Here is a 17,894-nt window from a genome sequence, read left to right as displayed (position 1 = left end):
TCGTAACGCCTCCGATCCAGCAATCGCCCAGCACCCGAACACCTGCAACGTCTTTCCGTCCGGATTCATCCCTAGCACCAAGCCGTGATCGGCTCCCAACAGCCGGAAACCCAGCTCGGCATTTATCTACAGCTCAGTCCCCGGCTTCTCCGAGATCCAGCCACTCCGCATCAACCTCCCATCGATCTCGCGGCCATCTCATCTTCTTCCCTCCACCTCCCGTCGATCTAGCAGCCAGCTTCATTTCCGGCCATCTACAATCAATCCGGCGCTCCACGGATCCCTCCCAAGATCCAGCCATTCCACGGATTGACGCCATTGATCCACTATAAAAGGGGCTGAGGCATTCAGTGGGAGGGAGAGCTCGGTTGAGAAGAAAAAAACAGGGGAGACCCCTGTTTCAGTGAAGAGAAGAAGCCACCAGCCGAGAGAAAAGAAAGTAAAAGAAATAAAAAAAGAGAGAAAAAGGGGGGAAAGAGAATAGTTTGTGTTATTTTTGGAAGAATGGGAGGTGAAGGCTTTCATTTGAAGATGGAAGGACATCCGGCCACCATGCGCGGCTGAACACCTAGTCTAGGGCTGGATGAAGCCCTAGCAATGTATCAGGGCATTGTAGTTCTTATTTTTATTATTATTTTGGAGCTTGTTTAAATTCTTATTTTCAATGAAATATTTCTTTATGATATTTAAACTTTGAGCATGCTAGTTACTAATCATGTTTGCTAAAGTAGTCTAAGATGATTCATGCCTAGGAAGATGAAGTGTGCTGCATCCTAGATTAGCATACTTAGGTAGACACTTCATGCTACACCGAAGATGGATCTTCCTAACACTCTTTATGTTTTTATTTTAGAAGGCTTGTAGCTAATTTGCATGCCTTTCCAAAAGATAAAAATTAAGAACACAGTCCCTAATGCAATGCTACGCGGTGGATTCCAAACCCTAGATCTATCTACTTTGATAAATTTCAATTCGTATTCATAGATTAATTTAGTTAAATCAAGTTAGCAAATCCTTCTTCTTGATTTATTTTTAAAGAAAAATAACTTATTCTTCAATCCCTGTGGACCGACACCCGTAATCACTATCCTACAGGATACGTGCTATTGCGAGGTTTACTTTTGAAATTGAAAGAACCGATCAATTTTTGGCGCCGTTGCCGGAGATTGCTTGCATAGTTATTTTTCCTATCATTAAAAAAAATTAATTAATTAAAAAAAAACTTTCAAAAAAATATATATATAAAAAAATTTATTCTCTTTATTGTTACTTTTCTTATCTCCTTTTTCTCTTCTACTATTTTTTTTTTAATTTTTCTTTTGGTCTTATTTGATCAAGAATCGAAGAGGAGATCTGGGCTATCAAAAAGGAATGCTTTGGAGGTTTGCTAAAAAAAATTTTTAAATTGCTGGGGAAATTCTCTTTGGTAACCTCTAAACCTTTCTTATTTAAATTAATTATTAGCTTGAAATTTTGTGGTGATTGTTTGATTTCAATTTCAACAAAAGTGTGAATGCATGCTTGATACACATACACAAATTGATCCGCATATAGTAAGGGCAATCACCCCAACAAGATAAGAGCCGGATTTCATCACCAGACTCTTGCCCAATTTAGGTGAACTCAATCTCACATAGTGTCACTTTAATTAAAATCAATTAGACATTGGCCCCTAGGGACATTCGAGCTCAATAGGACGAAGATCACCAAAAGTTGCACCAATTTCGTTTTATGGCTTAGTTGATGTCTAGGCAAGCTTTGTCCCTATAAGGAAGACAGTTCATCTGTTCGAGGCAAGTGGGTTTTAAGTGGGACCTTTGCGAACGCATCGTGACCCCTCCACTTACCTGGGAGCTTACCTGGTCAACTCGGTTCATTAGACCGGATTGGAGGCTTAGGTGCCCTCTTCAAACTAGTTAGGAGCTGTCTAGTGATTTTAGGACAAAGACTAGGATTGATATGCTTTTCTCTTTTATTGCATGCTTGATTGATCGAGTACTAGTGTATGCACGGTAGTCGTTCTAGAGTACAAAACCTATTACCTTTTGACCCTGAAATAGAACGAACCCTTAGGAACATTCGAGCTAAGATCAAAACATTAGGATCATCCCCACCTCTTAAGATGGCTGAAGAACAACCCAAACTCCTGAGGGAGTACTTTACTCCCACTATTTACACTTCCCCATCTTGCATTCGATTACCTGAGGTAGCAGCTGTACAATATGAAATAAAGTCGAGTGTGATCCAAATGCTCCCATCTTTTTATGGGCTCACCAACGAAGACCCATACAAACATTTAGATGAATTTCTTGAGATTTGCACCACTGTCAAGATTCAGAACTTCACTGATGATGCCCTGAAACTTAGGTTATTCCCCTTCTCCCTTAAAGATAGAGCCAAACAATGGCTGAATTCTTTAGAAGCTAACTCAATTCGTTCTTGGGATCAAATGCAACAAAAATTTCTTAAAAAATACTTTTCTATAGGAAGAACGAACCAGTTTAGACGTGCCATTACAAGCTTCTCCCAAACCGAGGGAGAAGAATTTCATGAAACTTGGGAGAGATTTCGGGACCTAATCCGTAAATGCCCTCATCATCAAATACCTAAGTGGCAGCTAGTGCAATGTTTCTATGACGGTTTGACGGAACGAAACCGTCAGATGATCGATGCTGCATGCGGGGGGACTTTCATGCTTTGAAATGAGCATGAAGCATGGCAACTATTTGAAAATCTTAATGAAAACTTCCTCCACCATGCTTCATGTTCTCGTCAAGCATCCCCGAATTTTCAAAGAAAAGGGGCCATTTGTGAAATAAGTCATTCTATGGACCTGTCTAGCAAGGTAGATGCATTGTCCCATAAGATTGACCAACTAATGATAGGAGGACATGTCGTGAGCTCTTCCCAAGCACAAGTGTGTGCTATCTGTTCTAGCCCATCGCATCCTATTCATGAGTGCCCCTCAGCACCCCAATATCCCGAACTCGTGCAAGAACACATCAATGCTGCCCAAACACAGCCCAGACCGGGTAATGATCCATTTTCCAATACATATAATCCGGGATGGCGGAATCATCCAAATTTTTCTTGGAGGCAGCAAGCTTCTAATACTTCCCAACCCTTCTCCCAAAATTTTCAAAACCCTCAGAATTTTCATCTCTACCGTCCCTCAACTCAATTTCAGCATCCTCCTCCTCCAACCCAAAGAAATACAGCCTTTGAGGAGAAGGTGTTGACTGCCCTTCAAGGTTTGGAGGTAAACACACAACTATTGCACTCTCACACGCAATCAATTGCTAAGCTAGAATTCCAAATGGGTCAACTAGCTAATGCATTAAACAAGCGAGAGGAAGGTAAGCTTCCAAGTCAACCAATGAGTAATCCTAGGGGACAATACGTGGCTCAAGAAACTCGACTAAATCATGAGCAAGCTAATGCTTTGACTACCCTAAGGAGTGGACGTATAATAGATAATAAGGTTGGGGAGGGTAACAATAAGGAAGGAGAGGAAGAAGAGAAGAATATATCACATGAAAACCCAAAACCTTCTTCAGCTAGTCCACCATCTGCCACAACCCACATTCCAAAGGCTCCATTCCCTGAAGCACTTAATGCACCCTCTCCCTTTGGCAAGAAGGGAACTTCATTAGAAGAGATGATGGAGGTCTTCAAACAAGTTAAAATCAACCTCCCACTCCTTGACGCCATCAAACAAGTTCCCTCCTATGCCAAATTTCTCAAAGACCTTTGCACCCAAAAGCGGAAATCTAGAACACATGTGCCTAGAAAGGTCCTCCTAACTGAGCAGGTATGTTCCATTCTCCAACACAACACCCCTCCAAAGTTCAAAGATCCTGGTGCCCCCACTATTTTCTGTGTCATAGGAAATAACTCCATCGACCGAGCACTCTTAGATCTAGGGGCAAGTGTGAATCTTCTACCCTATTCAGTCTATGAAAAATTTGGGTTGGGTGAATTGAAACCTACCTCGGTATCTTTACAATTGGCTGATCGATTGGTGAAGATGCCAAGGGGGATGATTGAAGATGTTCTTGTCAAGGTAGACAAATTCTATTTTTCAGTAGACTTTATCGTTCTTGACATGGAACATGTGCCCAACCTTAAAAAACAAATCCCTGTCATTCTTGGTCGTCCCTTTTTAGCGATAGCCAATGCCTGTATTAACTGTAGAACTGGGGCAATGGATATATCATTTGGGAACATGAAAATTAAGTTGAATGTATTTCATGCCGCTGACCAACATGTGAGGGAAGACGAGTGTTGCCTAATTGACGAAATGGATGATCTTGTAGAGGAAGCCCTTCCCTATATCTTAGCAGATGACCCCTTAGAGGCATGTTTGGCCCATTTTGACATTGACAACTTTGATATAGACAAGGCCATAGAAGAAGTTAACATCTTACTCGACAATCAATCTCCCATGTGTTCCCTTCCTTGGAAGATCCGACCTGAACCTCTTTTCCCTATTGCTAGCGCACCACTTTGTCCTTCCATTGATTCTCCACCTAAACTTGAGTTAAAGCCACTTCCGACAACTCTTAAGTATGCCTTTCTAGGACCAGAAGATATCCTCCCTGTAATCATCGCGGCCAACTTATCTACTGAACAGGAGGGTAAACTTTTAAGGGTGCTAGAAGAGAATAAACATGCCATAGGATGGTCTATAGCCGATTTGAAAGGGGTTGACCCCTCTGTTTGCATGCATCGAATTCATCTCGAAGATGATGCAAAGCCCACCCAAGAAATGCAAAGAAGACTCAATCCTAATATGAAGGAGGTAGTCAAGAAAGAAGTGGTGAAGTTATTAGATGCCAGAATCATTTATCCAATTTTTGATAGTAAGTGGGTGAGTCCGACACAAGTGGTACCCAAGAAATCAGGTATCACTGTGGTTGAAAATATGGAAGGAGAATTGATACAAACACGCACAACCACGGGTTGGCGCGTATGCATTGACTACAGAAAACTTAATTCAATGACTAGGAAGGACCATTTCCCTCTACCTTTCATAGATCAAATTTTGGAACGGTTGGCTGGTCAAGGTTTCTACTGTTTTTTAGATGGTTATTCTGGATATAATCAAGTACCTGTTTACCCGGACGATCAAGAGAAAACCACCTTTACTTGCCCATTTGGGACATTTGCATATAGGAGGATGCCTTTTGGACTATGCAATGCACCCGCAACCTTTCAACGATGCATGACGGCCATTTTTTCAGATATGGTGGAAAACTTTCTAGAAGTGTTCATTGATGATTTCTCAGTTTTTGGCCTATCTTTTGATGATTGTCTGAACAATTTGACCTTAGTTTTGAAAAGATGTAAGGAGACCAACCTAGTATTAAGTTGGGAAAAGAACCATTTCATGGTTCAAGAAGGCATAGTTTTAGGACACATCGTGTCCAAGAGGGGCATTGAAGTAGATAAAGCCAAAGTCGATCTTATTTCCAATCTCCCCCCACCCAAAACTGTGAAACAAATCCGATCATTCCTTGGCCATGCTGGTTTCTACCGTCACTTCATTCAGGATTTCAGTAAGATTTCCAAACCCTTGTGCAATCTTTTGGCCAAGGACACTCCCTTTGTCTTTGATAAAGCATGCGAGGAGGCATTTGAAAATCTTCGCTCGAAATTGACCACTGCACCTATCATACGGCCCTCTAATTGGACCCTTCCATTTGAATTAATGTGTGACGCATCCGACTATGCCATTGGGGCAGTTTTAGGGCAATGGCTAGATAAGGTACCTCATGTCATCTACTACGCTAGTAAAGCACTCTCAGATGCACAATTGAACTACACCACCACTGAGAAAGAATTGCTAGCTGTAGTATTCGCGCTAGACAAGTTTCGATCTTACCTATTAGGATCTAAGGTTACCGTATTCACTGATCATGCTGCCCTTCGACACCTTCTTGCAAAGAAGGACACCAAACCCCATCTGATTCGATGGATTCTTTTACTACAAGAATTTGATCTAAAAATTCGTGACAAGAAAGGAACTGCAAATGTCGTAGCAGACCACTTATCTAGGATTCTTCTTGAACCCTCTAAGAATACCTCACCCTTACATGATGCTTTCCCGGATGAACAATTATTTGGGGTACAAGGAATGAAAATGCCATGGTTTGCAAACATAGTAAATTACCTTGCCATAGGACGAATTTCTGATGATTGGTCAACTCAAGACAAGAACCGATTCTTTTCACAAGTAAAGTTCTATTATTGGGATGATCCCGATCTCTTCAAGTATTATCCTGATCAAGTAATCCGCCGATGTGTCCCCGAATGCGAATTTTAAAGTATTCTTTCATTCTGCCATTCACAAGCTTGTGGGGGATATTTTGGGGGTAGAAAAACTGCAGCAAAAGTTTTACAGAGTGGATTTTATTGGCCCACTCTTTTCAAAGATGCCCATAACTTTTGCCAAACTTGTGAACGGTGCCAACGGATGGGTACCATCTCCCGTAGAGATATGATGCCTCTCAATCCTATTTTAATTGTAGAAATATTTGATGTCTGGGGTATTGACTTTATGGGCCCTTTTCCACCATCCTTTGGTTTCGAATATATTCTTGTAGGGGTTGATTATGTTTCAAAATGGGTAGAAGCTGTCGCCACTAAAACTAATGACCACAAGGTTGTGATTAAATTTTTACATGAAAACATCTTTTGTCGTTTTGGCACACCCCGAGCCATCATCAGTGATGGGGGATCTCATTTTTGCAACCGGTCTTTTGAGGCTTTGGCTCGCAAATATAACATCACCCACAAAGTTGCTACCCCATATCATCCCCAAACGAGTGGACAAGTCGAGGTGTCCAATAGGGAGTTAAAACACATCTTAGAGAAAACGGTACGTCCCGATAGGAAAGATTGGTCTCAAAGGATAAATGATGCACTCTGGGCCTATCGTACTGCCTACAAAACTCCTATTGGCATGTCTCCCTACCGATTAGTTTTTGGAAAAGCTTGTCACTTACCCGTAGAACTTGAACATAGAGCTTTCTGGGCTATCAAAAAGTTTAACTTAGATATGGCAGTAGCTGGTCCTCACCGAAAACTCCAACTAAGTGAACTTGAAGAATTGCGCAATGAGGCTTATGAAAATGCTAAAATTTATAAAGCAAGGACTAAGGCTTTTCATGATAAAAATATTAACCGTAAGTCCTTTGAACCTAGTCAAAAGGTTTGGCTATTCAATTCAAAGTTGCGACTCTTCCCGGGTAAACTTCGCTCTAGGTGGGATGGACCATTCGTAGTGAAAAAGGTTTTTTCTTATGGTGCAGTAGAGATCCAACACCTCAATGGTGGACATATTTTAAAAGTCAATGGTCAAAGGTTAAAACCTTATGTGGACTGTGTTACCGATGGGCAATTGATCGAATCCCTTAATTTGACGAACCCTATTTATCAAAATAATTAAGGATGCACCATGTCTGGCTGAAGACAATAAACTTAGCGCTTGTTGGGAGGCGACCCAATTCTCTTAGATTTCTTTAAACATTGAAGACAATGTTAGGTTTAGATTTGGGGGTATTTTTAAGTATTTTTTTTCATTTTTTGTTTTGTTTGCATCTCTTGCATTCGTTTTCACTTCATAATGTCAGGTTTATCAAAAGAAATAAAAAAATAAAAATATCTTTAAAAAAAATGTGTTCATTTTCGTTTTTTATAAAATAATAATAATAAAAAAAATTTTAAAAAAAGATTTTTGTTTTAAAAAAAAATAAAACCTCATTTCTATACATTAATGCAAAAATGCTAAACACACAAGGTATATAAAATCTAAAAAGCCCAATAACTAGTTGGAAGTAATACAAATTTAAATTCTTTTCATTAAGTCTCTCTTAGGGAGTTGTAAGCTAATTAATACTTCGGAATTTCACTACACACTGGCCGACACTTCTAAGGTCTAGGCTCAACATTATATTGATAGTATAGTAGCAACCTTGGACCCTGATGAATCATACTTATATAATCCAAAAAAAAATAAAAAAAAATAAAAAGGATTTAGTTAGGAACATCGAAAAGGGCTACCTATTGTCAAAGGTCAGGTGGGCTTGTGATGAGGACTCTAAGCATAAGTCCGTAGGGGAGTCTTGATGCCCGACACCTTATGCCAACTGGTGTGAGAGTTGTCGACTGATTGCTCGTTACACGGAGAAATCACCACAAGAGTAAAAGTGCACAATATATATATAAAAAGGAACAAAAAAAAAACAACTCTATATTGACCTTGAAAAAGACAATAGTGTGAAAGCCGTCGTTGTAAAAGTTCGAGTAAACTGGAATATTACAGATAAAGCCCGTGAGGTACTAAAGTAAATATCCACAACTCTCGAAATCCTGCAGATAAAATGATTTTGAATCAGTGAACAGGTCCTTTCGACCAATCCTTGAAAACTACTAGTCTTTGCAATATTTTGTTGATCCGAACCCTTAGCTTGTGTACGGTCCAGATTTCACCAAGCACTCCAGTATAAATAAGTCTTACAACTCCCCAACGGAAACTTAATGACTTCAACTTGAATTGCATCTTGACCTAGGATTTGGGCTGACTCAGTAAATAAAACCATGTGTGCTTTGAAATTCTTATCATTTATGTATCTTAAATTTGATTAAAAAAAAGAAGAAGAAGAAGAAGAAGAAGAAGAGAGTTTTCAAAATTCTTAGCTAGTATGCATTTGGAATTTGATTTTCACCTCATAGATCAATTGATTTAAAAAAAAAAAGAAATTAATTATACCAATAATGATAAATGATTTATTGAAGTTTGTGGGTATCTTCACTGAAAATCCTCACGAGACTACAACTCGTCCACTAGGGTAACCTAGGGGTTTAAAGCCTTGTTACATATGGTAAATGTAACCGCGATGCCTGCGAAAGTGAGTTAAAATTCTTCTTTTCTAGTTTTATTTTGCTCGAGGACTAGCAAAACATAGGTTTGGGGGTGTGATAAGTGCTGAATAATTTATAATTTAGTTATCTTTTCATAGCACTTATCAATGTTCTTAAACTAATAAATACATACTTTACCATGAAATTGAATAAACATTGAAATAAATTTAAAATATGGTAAGAGGTAAATAATTCTTTTCTCAAAACAGACTTTGAACTTGTCTCTCTCCTGGTTGTAATCTTTCATGAAAACATATAAGGAGGAGATTGTGTTGACCCGGTTTAGTAACTTGATAGAATTGTAGTCAAGCTAAGGTTATAATTAAATGGGTTTTGGTCCTGATTCGATCGAAAGTTATAATTTATTTTGTATGGGGCAGAGGTTTGATTAACCTTTTTTATTAGGTCACGGTCCTGTTTTTAGTCTTGTCTAGTCGAGTTCAATCTGAAGCAGCTTAGCAAGAATTAAATTTAAATGACAATGGGCTCAAGGACAAGTCAACTATCATGACCCACCTCAAACCCAAAGTCAATTCCCAACCAATTCCTTACCTACCTCCATATAAAATTTATAAATTTAAAACAAAAAAAGGGAAATAATGAATATAATAAAATAAATAAAAATAATTTCGGGGAGAATCACTTATTCACTGTTCATATGAACAGTGTCCCGTAAAAAAACACTGTACACATGAACAGTGAGAAATAATGTAGTAATAATAATAATAATAATAATAAAAATATATAAAACTCTTTCACTGTTTATCTCCTTCCTCCCGTTATCCATCCTTTTCGTGATCCCGCCTCACTCATTTCCTTCCATCAAAACAACCCGATCTTCCATCAGCCGCGTGCCAAATCCAAGAGGGAAATCAGCCGGGCATCTTTCGCATCCACCTATGGCATCGTCTTCATTCTCGGATGCTCCGCCGACGACCACTCCTCCGCTGCAATCAACGAGCCGGTCCAACCGTCGAGAATCAATTCCTCCAAATCAGCCCGTTCCGGCCACGAGTCCCACGCGGTGCAGCCAGCGACCGGATCCCCCGCCTCTTCTTCCGATCATAACGCCTCCGATCCAACAATCGCCCAGCACCTGAACACCTGCAACGTCTTTCCGTCCGGATTCATCCCTAGCACCAAGCCGTGATCGGCTCCCAACAGCCGGAAACCCAGCTCGGCATTTATCTACAGCTCAGTCCCCGGCTTCTCCGAGATCCAGCCACTCCGCATCAACCTCCCATCGATCCCGCGGCCATCTCATCTTCTTCCCTCCGCCTCCCGTCGATCTAGCGGCCAACTTCATTTCCAGCCATCTACAATCAATCCGGCGCTCCACGGATCCCTCCCAAGATCCAGCCATTCCACGGATTGACGCCATTGATCCACTATAAAAGGGGCTGAGGCGTTCGGTGGGAGGGAGAGCTCGGTTGAGAAGAAAAAAACAGGGGAGACCCGTGTTTCGGTGAAGAGAAGAAGCCACCAGCCGAGAGAAAAGAAAGTAAAAGAAATAAAAAAAGAGAGAAAAAGGGGGGAAAGAGAATAGTTTGTGTTATTTTTGGAAGAATGGGAGGTGAAGGCTTTCATTTGAAGATGGAAGGACATCCGGCCACCATGCGCGGCTGAACACCTAGTCTAGGGCTGGATGAAGCCCTAGCAATGTATCAGGGCATTGTAGTTCTTATTATTATTATTATTTTGGAGCTTGTTTAAATTCTTATTTTCAATGAAATATTCCTTTATGATATTTAAACTTTGAGCATGCTAGTTACTAATCATGTTTGCTAAAGTAGTCTAAGATGATTCATGCCTAGGAAGATGAAGTGTGCTGCATCCTAGATTAGCATACTTAGGTAGACACTTCATGCTACACCGAAGATGGATCTTCCTAACACTCTTTATGTTTTTATTTTAGAAGGCTTGTAGCCAATTTGCATGCCTTTCCAAAAGATAAAAATTAAGATCACAGTCCCTAATGCAATGCTATGCGGTGGATTCCAAACCCTAGATCTATCTACTTTCAATTCGTATTCATAGATTAATTTAGTTAAATCAAGTTAGCAAATCCTTCTTCTTGATTTATTTTTAAAAGAAAAATAACTTATTCTTCAATCCCTGTGGACCGACACCCGTAATCACTATCCTACAGGATACGTGCTATTGCGAGGTTTACTTTTGAAATTGAAAAAACCGATCATTGGCAGCCCATTTGAGGGCTGCCACCTCATGTTAATTGAGAGGACAGAGGAGTCCAGCTGTCGGCACCGGGTGCCGCTGAAGCAGTGCTGCTAAAGCGGTGACTACCGCTTAAGAAATCCCAAAACCACCCTGCCTTCTCTCCTCTTGATGTATACGAGATAACAAAGAAAGAAAGAAATAAAGAGAAAAAGAAAGGGGAAGGAAGAAGACTCACCGCGTGCGGCCGCGAGCGTCACCGGCACCCTGGAAGCTAGGTAAGCCCCATGCCTTCTCTCCTAATTTATTCAAGATAACAAAGAAAGAAACAAAGAGAGAAAGGAAGGGGAAGAAACATGGCTCACCGCGTGCGGCCGCGAGCATCGCCGGCGCCGCTGGCCCCGGCCGCGAGCACCGCGGCGTTGCAGCCGGCCGTGAGCGCCACGACCATCGTGGGGAGCGGCCGTGGGCATCCAGCGACGCCTCTGGCTCTCCCGGCGTGTCTCTCCTCCGCGGGAGAAGGGTGGAACGCCGTAGGTGCCGCCGGCCTCGGCTAGCCTCCCGAGAACTCCGTCACCCTCATCCCGAGCTCGCCTTCCTCCTTTCGCGGGAGAAGAAAGGGGGGAAGGAAAAGAGGGATCGGAAGAAGAGAAGAAAGAAAAGAAGAGAGGGAAGGAAAAGAGAGATCGGGAGAAGAGAAGAAAGGGAGGAGAAGAGAAGAAAGAAAGGAAAAGAGAGAAGGAAAGGAAGGTTCGGGAAGAAACAAGGAAGAAAAGAAAAGAAATTCAATTATAGAATAGATTCCGATCAAGCAAGCACTACTCTCGGAGCTGAGGTATATGGAGAATTGCTTTTTGGTCCCTTTCGTCCAGTGGTTAGGACATCGTCTTTTCATGTCGAACTAGGAGAATTGACTTATGTTGTCTCGCTTTGATACCGCTTTCACCCCCCTTTCCTTTGGGCATGGTCGGGGTACCATTATCTCCAGTCCGCCAAGGAGTGTGAGTCTTGAACGGAGGTCGGATAATCGACTAATCACCTAATCAATCTGTCTTGCTGATCCCCCCTTTACCAGGTTTTGTTGGGCAAACAGGTTCACTTTTCGAGCTTCAAATCGAGATCAGTGGCAAAGCCAGCGAAGCTAGGTGGTGCTATTATGGCGGGGGAAGGGTCTACTTCTGCTCCATCGGTACCCGAATCCATTTACGATCCCGAGTTTCCAGACACATCGCACTTCCGCTCGGGTCGAGGCTGCCACTTTTAAAAAGAAAAAGAAAAGGAAAAGAAAGAAGAAAAAAAAAGAAAAAGAAAGAGAAAAGACCCTATCGGGTCAAATCTGGGTTCGGGTCCGAAACCCGTTAAGCCCAATAAAACGAAATGGGTTTAGCCAAATTTGACTAAACCCGAGCCCAATTAGACTGGGCTAAGTCTGGACGAGCCTAAGCTTTAAATTGGGTCAGATCCGAACCCAATTAAGCTGGGTTAGTTCTAGCAGACCCAATTGAATATAAATCAGGCCCAATTTAAGCCCAATTCAACTAATTTGAGACCAAATTGGCCTCGGGCTGACCCTGACTCAAGCCCAATTCCTTAATTAAAAGCCCAATTGACCTATATGAACCCCATCTAGTTTTAAACCGAGCCCAAAGGCTCCAAATTGGGTAAATTGAACTTGGGCTAGATCCTTGGATGGGATCCAGGCAAGTAAGTTCATAGTATGATGAACTGAGAAATTATATAATAAATGAATAAGGAATAATGTGATCCTTATGATATTGTTTTAGGTGATTGAGAATTTGTCACTCGGATTTAAGGAATTGGAAAGCAAATTAAAGGTAGTTAACTTGTTTTAATCTTAGGATGGATCATGTATGTAAGTAACTTGTCTTAATCTTATTGTAGATCATGTATCACGTTTTATAAGGTGAACAAGTATTATTCAAGCAACATAAATTGTGTATATGATTTATTAAAAAAAAAAGTAAGAAATTTGCCCTAATCTTATCATTTTATAGATTATGGGAATGCTTTGTTTGTAGAAATTATAAAGTGTTATTGATGCATTCTAAATTATGCACTACATGAATTATGATGTTGTGATTACATTAAAAATAGTGTTTGGGGGTTGAACATGAGATTAGTCGTTTAAGATGCTATTAATGAGTTTTTACTCTGCTTATGAGTATGATTTATGAAAGTTATTTTTTATGAACTCTCAGATGCTATGGATGGCCCCCGCCAGTGGGTAAGAATAACTGAGCATATGGACCCCGCCAGTGGGGGAGAATAACTGGCTAACGATCCTTGCCGTGGGAGTTAAGTACGGCGGTAGCTATAAATCTGAGATTGTCGATTTCAAATCATGGAACTCTACTTATAAAATATGATTTACGAAAGTTATTATTTATGAACTCTCAGATGCTATGGATGGCCCCCGCCAGTGGGTAAGAATAACTGAGCATGTGGACCCCACCAGTGAGGGAGAATAACTGGCTAACGATCCTTGCCGTGGGAGTTAAGTACGGCCGTAGCTATAAGTCTGAGAGTGTAGATTTCAAATCATAGAATAATGGCACAAATTATGATGTATAATCATATTTATGAAATTGCACAATTGTACATGCATCGATTTACAGCTCAGTTTGAGTATATTGTATATATATGAAAAATTGTATTTGATGTACATGTCAGCTTCTCAAATCCTGCATAAATATATTTAGCATTATGTTTGATCCGGTAAGACTATGCATGATTACTTACTGAGCCGTGTAGCTCGTACCCGTTCATGTATGTTTTTCTTTCAGATCACTGCGAGGGATAGCGGTCAGAGACACTTTTCTTTTTGTATCAGGGCTTCTTACTTTTGGGTAAAACATACCTTTTGTATACATAAGCTGTTTTAGAAGCTCTATACCCTGAACTATCCAGAAAGTTATACTGATAATATTATATATGATAGTTGACGAGTTTGACTACCCTGTTATGTGATTATGAGGCTTCGTACTATTGTAGGCGGTAGTCGGCAATAGCACGGCCGTGTCGCGGATCCGGGTCCGAATCGTGACAATGATTATGAGATATGGCAGATGGATGTGAAAACTGCATTCCTTAATGGATATCTTGAGGAAGATATCTATATGGAACAGCCTCAGGGTTTCACTTCCAGTGATGGTGATCACAAGGTCTGCAAGCTGCAAAGATCCATTTATGGACTAAAGCAGGCATCTCGGAGTTGGAACACTCGTTTCGATGATGTGATCAAATCGTTTGATTTCATCAAGAACGAAAAGGAAACCATGTGTGTACAAAAAGGTCAGTGGAAGGGCTATAGTATTTCTCGTATTGTACGTAGATGATATACTTCTGATTGGGAATGATATTCCCATGCTCACATCGGTCAAGTTATGGTTGTCTAAGAAGTTCTCCATGAAAGACCTAGGTGAAGCATCTTATATTTTGAGAATTAAGGTCTATAGAGATAGATCTAAGAGGATGCTTGGCCTATCACAGAAAATGTATATAGAGGAAGTGTTGAAGAGGTTCAGCATGGAAAACTCTATGACGAAGTGCTGAAGAGGTTCAGAAAATGTACATAGAGGATTGTTACCCCTAAGGCATGGGATAAATCTCTCCAAGAAGATGTGCCCCAAAACATCTGAAGAGATTCAGCACATGAGTAGGATCCCTTATGCATCGGCAATAGGGAGCCTCATGTATGCCATGCTATGTACTCGACCTGATATAGCACATGCTGTGAGTGTCACGAGCAGATATCAGTCGAATCCAGACGGAGAGCACTGGATAGCTGTGAAAAATATCCTTAAGTACTTGAGAAGGACTAAGGATATATTTTTGGTCTTTAGGGGAGGCACAGAGTTAAAGATAGAAGGATATACTGATTCAGACTTCATGACTGACCCTGATGATAGAAAGTCTACATCAGGATATGTATTCTTATGCAATGGAGGATCGGTAAATTGAAAAAGTTCCAAGCAACCGATTATTGCAGATTCTACCATGGAAGCAGAGTATATTGCTGCATCGGATGCTGCGAAGGAAGCGTTCTGGTACAAGAAGTTTGTCGAAGAACTAGGAGTCATGTCATCAGATGCCATACCCTTTTCTGCGACAACAACGGCGCCATAGCACTGGCTAAGGAGCCGAGGTCTCACCAGAAGTCCAAGCACATAGAGCGGCGATTTCATCTAATTCACGACTACCTTGAAAAGAAGTATGTAGAGGTGCAAAGAGTAGACTCCACTAATAACGTGGTGGACCCATTCACTAAGCAGCTAAGTCAGAAGAAATTAGAAGTCCATCTTGAAAAAATGGGACTTAAATACTGTTGGGAATTGTGTCCCAAAGCCAATTTTTTAATTGTAAGAAATTGGATTATGTATATGTTTTATTAAAATGAATAAAAATTTATTCTGGCAATTTTCTATTCATCACAAGTGTTGCATCTTCAAATTGAACTCCTGTGTATTGTGATGAAGTCCTTAGGACTAATTTAGTGGATAAAAGAGGTTTTATCATTTAGTCCTTAAATCAATTCGCGACCAAATGATGAGCTATCAATTGGACGATAGCTATGTCAAGTATAGGTCGTTATGTGCCATTTAGTTGGTTGTCCTCTTAAACCAAGGAGTGTGGAGACACTGTATGGCATACAGGTGAGATGTAGGAGTACATCGTCACTGAACAGTGACTCACCTGCATAGCACTCCACTATCGGGAGTTAGCTCGCAAAGCGTATGGGCATAAGTACCCCTTAGACCTGAGACTGTCACGGTGACTTGCAAGCAACTCACTGTACTTAGGCACTGGACGACCTGAATTTCTAATTCAGGGATCGGAAGGATGCTGGGTGCAGTCAAGTATTCGCGAAGTCTGTGTATGAGTCAAGATGGGATTGACCGCTCCAGATTTTAGGAGTTGATGTCTCGCTGTATTTCAATTCAGTAAAACCTTGGCTAGAGTAAACCAAGTGATAGGTCACTTGATTTGATTAATTGAAATACACTATGGATGACCGGACCCAGAGTTCGACAGTCCACTCTGAGGTCATCTTGAGCATCGATGGTCATAGGGATGAATTATGCAACAACGATACGTCTAGGTTCTTGAATGTTGCTTTGCATATTCGACCTATCCGGATGTCGGGTATCATTGCTAGATGGTCACCTCGATTAGTGCATGAAGTAGTCCATGTACTACCGGCTTAGTGTTCGAACCTATTGGAGTCACGCACATTAATCAAGCTAAGTAGGAAGCTAAGTAAGAATTAAATTGTGGGTCATTTGGAATTTGGTTCTATCTATGTTCAGCTAGCACTGAACATGAGGGACATGCTAAATTTCATGGATGAATAACTAATTAAGTCTGTATTCAGGGTCGATCAAGTTTCAATTAATGTAATTAAACATGATCAGGACTCAATTGTTGAGATTGGATTTGATTGGGTCTCAATTAGTGTAATTGGGCTCGATCACGAATTAGTTGGGATTCAATTTCGTATTTGTTTTGATCTAAGTCGGACTTGGATTGAGCCGAGACTGGACCCAATTGAACCTCCCATGAGTCGGACTGAGGTGGAATTTTTTCGGGTCAAAAATCATTTAATTGGGCCATCAATTTGGTTTAGAACCAAGTGAATCAATTAGGCTAACCCATTTGATTGAACCGGCTGACGCAAATTCAACTTTTAATAACCTGTGGACCCATGGACCCATGGACCAAAGTGTTCATCCTTTTCTGTTTACTTAAAAATATGCTAAACAGATCGTTGTTAGAACCGACAAACAAAGTTTAAATTTAATTTACTCTTACCTGTTCTACTCGAAGAATAGTGATTGTAAGAGGTCGATCCACAGGGAGGCGATTGGAGTTGCTTAAAAATAAAAACGTTCACTCGGATTCAAAATCGATTTTTGAATGATAAAAGAAAAAAAACATTATTATGAGGATGTCGAATATTTTCTAATTGAAATTAACAGAAAGACAGTTACTTAAATTCGAAAAGCATTTATTTTTATTAATCAAAGAAGAGTTTTTGCATAAATTAAAATGGATGAAAACAGTGCTTAGGGGGATTGAAGCCTGGAACATAGACTGCATGAAAGAAGATTTCATAGATTGCAACTAAAATGAGAATTTTTGAATGCATAGAACAAACTGCAGGAATTAAACTTAACCTAAAACATGAATTGCATAAAAGAAAAATTAATGGATTGCATTAAAAGATTTCATAAAAAGAAAACAGAAATTAACTTGAACCTAGAACAGGGATTGCATGAAAGAAATTTTGCTAGATTTCATAAAAATAAATTGATTACAAAGGTAGAAATGAAGATTGGTGGCTTGATGCTGCCTTTCTTCTGCAAATAAAATAAAGAAAAGAAATAACAAAAATCAAAAAGAACACTTCTCCCTTTCTCTCCCACGGTGGAACAACATAAAATACTATTTTTTTTTCTTTCTTTCTTCTCCAAAAGAACAGAGCAATGCTCTGTTTCTTTCTTTTTCTTTCTTCTCTCCCAGCGAGCTCACCTCTCTAAGCTCCTCTGTTTCTTAACCTCCAACCCCAAACCGATGGCCTCCCTCTTCCCCCTTGGACCCCCGTCTGTTCTTTGGAACCGACCCCAACCGAGCACTCCTCTGTTTCTTTGCCTCAACCCAGCACCAAGCTCTCCCCTCCCCTCCTCTTCCTCCTTCTCCTCTTATAGCCGCGGAGTCACTTGAAATGGAATCATGGAAGGGGGGCGCAGACGCGGTGCGGGATTGCCGGATCACGG

General features: G+C 40.6%; 1 non-coding gene across 1 annotated transcript; it reads right to left on the bottom strand.

The window, feature by feature from the left end:
- Positions 1-2,498: 2,498 nt before the first annotated feature.
- LOC120107060 lies at positions 2,499-2,604 on the bottom strand. Its single transcript, XR_005509025.1, has one exon. It is a non-coding gene; the product is annotated as a small nucleolar RNA R71 (small nucleolar RNA).
- Between the last annotated feature and the right edge of the window lie 15,290 nt (positions 2,605-17,894).

The sequence above is a fragment of the Phoenix dactylifera genome, unplaced genomic scaffold (genome assembly GCF_009389715.1).
Source record: "Phoenix dactylifera cultivar Barhee BC4 unplaced genomic scaffold, palm_55x_up_171113_PBpolish2nd_filt_p 000748F, whole genome shotgun sequence".
Classification (NCBI taxonomy): domain Eukaryota; kingdom Viridiplantae; phylum Streptophyta; class Magnoliopsida; order Arecales; family Arecaceae; genus Phoenix; species Phoenix dactylifera.
Note: the sequence above shows the minus strand (reverse complement) of the source record. Positions and strands in the feature narration are given on the sequence as shown.